Source organism: Belonocnema kinseyi, chromosome 6, assembly GCF_010883055.1.
Source record: "Belonocnema kinseyi isolate 2016_QV_RU_SX_M_011 chromosome 6, B_treatae_v1, whole genome shotgun sequence".
NCBI lineage: Eukaryota > Metazoa > Arthropoda > Insecta > Hymenoptera > Cynipidae > Belonocnema > Belonocnema kinseyi.
In genome coordinates this window covers 44179108-44181797 of record NC_046662.1, presented here as the reverse complement: position 1 = coordinate 44181797, position 2690 = coordinate 44179108, and the positions used below count along the sequence as shown (strand labels likewise).

Here is a 2690-nt window from a genome sequence, read left to right as displayed (position 1 = left end):
TTATACCCTTTATCACTAAGTTCAATTTTCTTTCTTCCCTCTCTTTCTTCTCTATTCTTCGTTCTATGTTTCTCAGCCTTTCTAACTCCTTATTCCCACTCTTGCCCCCACCGCAATTCCCGTTTGAGTTTCAAGTTTCTTCATCTTACCTCTTATCTCCTCTACCTTTGTGTTATTAATTTCTTCCTGCTTCACTAGTTTTTGCTCCAATGACTCCATCCTCTTTTCCAACTTTTCCCTGATTTCTTCCCATTTTTTTATTTCTTTCTTAACTTCAGCCATTTCCCGCCTAATTTCCTTCTTTAATTCCTCACCCCTTCTCTCCTGCTTTTCTTCATAAATCCCCATTACCTCTCATCACTTCTCTAATTTCCTTTAGCCTTTCTTCTTTCATCGACATTTCATCTCCGCTACCGTCGGCACCCTCCCTGTTATCGCTTTTCCCTACCAAACTCTGCTTTTCCGGCGGCGATCTAAACATTTTCTGGTATTTTATACTGGCCCCGATATCTTCCTTCTCTTCACTGCTTTCCCTCTCCCCTCTCTTCCATTTGATAAATGCTTCTAAGGACCCTACGCTTTTTGTTCTCAATCTTTCCTTTTCTATAGTTTTTTTATACTTCCTCCTTGCCTTTCTTTCCTTTATCTCTTTCGGTGTACTGAAGACTTCCTGCTCTAATTCTATTTCTTCCGAGGAGATGCTCGCTCCACTAGCCATTAATAAAATTCAAATTTTCCCGCCTTCTATCTTCCCTGCCTCTATCGCTGCTGTCTGTTACCTGTCACGCCTTTCTTTGTCGCTACCCAACCCTGCTACTACCAATCCGTCAACACAGTCTTCCCACCCTGTCACAAATCTCCAAACAAAGTTCCACACAAATCTTTCTCAGTCCTCCAAAATATCTACCTTCCCTTTACAATCTCACAATCCCACAATTAGATCTCTCACCTCCACACCCTAATTAATCCTTTGTGGAAAATTCACATTTTAGGTTAAAAACAAAGTCGTTTTGTAGAAAATTCCTCTTACGGGTTTCAATAATTCATCTTCTTGGATAGAAAGTTAATCTTTTTTGTAAAAAATTCACATTTTCAAGTTGAAAATTGAACTGTTTTGTAGAAAATCGATCTTTTTTAGTTTTGAAAATTGAATCAGATTGTTGAAAATTAATGTAATTTGTTAAGAATTCATATTTTTTGGCAGAAAATTCTTCTTGTAAAATTCACCTTTTTGGTAGAAAATTAATATATTTTTTTACTTAAATTGGTAGAAAAAGTAAAAGGTTTGATTAAAAATTTCTTATTTTCGGGTTGTCTTTATCTGAAAATGGAACTATTTTACTTTTGGTTGAAAATTTGATTAGATTAAACATTCATTTAAAAAAATCAAATATTCGGTGAAAAGTTAATTCCTGTGATTAAAAATTAGTTTTTGTGTTCAAAATAAACTTTTCAACTGGAAATTGAACTATTCCATTTTTTGTTGAAAATGTATCTTTTTTACTGAAATTCAATCTTATTGAAAGAAGATTCATGTGTATTTTATTTGGTTGGAAATTTATTTTCTTACTAAAAATTTAACTATTCTATTTTAAGTTGAAAATGCATCTGTTTTTGGTGAAAATTCAACTATTTTGTTGAAAGTTTAACAATTTTTTAAAAAAGTTTTTCTTTTCGGTTGGAATTTTTCCCAACTGTTTTTTGAATAATATCTATTAGTTTTTGGTTTAAAATTTTTAACATAATTATTGAAATAACAACGATTACATTTTTCCTTAAAATTATTTTTTTCGCTTAAAATTAAATATTACATTTTTCTTTAAGAATCCATATATATTTGTTTGTAAATTCAACTATTTTGTTGAAATTGGTTCTACTATATTAAAAATCTATTTTTTTATTGGATAATTTATCAGATTAGTTAAAAAAATTGGTTTTTGATGAAAATTTAACTATTCCATGTTTGGTTCAAAATTTCATCTTTTTCAGCGCTTGAAAGTTTATTTATTTCATTGAAAATTTAACTATTAGATTAAAAATTCATTTAACAAAATTGAATATTCGGTGAAAAGTTCATTCCTGTGATTAAAAATTAGTTTTTGTATTGAAAATATACTTTTCAACTGGAAATTGAACTATTCCATTTTTTGTTGAAAATGTATCTTTTTTACTGAAATTCAATCTTATTGAAAGAAGATTCATGTGTATTTTATTTGGTTGGAAATTTATTTTCTTACTGAAAATTTAACTATTCTATTTTAAGTTGAAAATGCATCTGTTTTTGGTGAAAACTCAACTATTTTGTTAAAAGTTTAACAATTTTTTTAAAAAGTCTTTCTTTTCGGTTGGAATTTTGTCCCAACTGTTTTTTGAATATTATCTATTAGTTTTTGGTTTAAAATTTTTAATATAATTATTGAAATAACAACTATTAAATTTTTTCTTAAAATTATTTTTTTCGCTTAAAATTAAATATTACATTTTTCTTTACGAATCCATATATATTTGTTTGTAAATTCAACTATTTTGTTGAAATTGGTTCTACTATATTAAAAATCTATTTTTTTATTGGATAATTTATCAGTTTAGTTAAAAAAATTGGTTTTTGATGAAAATTTAACTATTCCATGTTTGGTTCAAAATTTCATCTTTTTCAGCACTTGAAAGTTTATTTATTTGATTGAAAATTT

At 28.3% G+C, this 2690-nt stretch overlaps 1 protein-coding gene across 1 annotated transcript in view; it reads left to right on the top strand.

The window, feature by feature from the left end:
* Nucleotides 1-2690, top strand: part of LOC117174104 (ceramide transfer protein) — a 46702-nt gene that overhangs the window by 1333 nt on the left and 42679 nt on the right. The window lies entirely within an intron of this gene.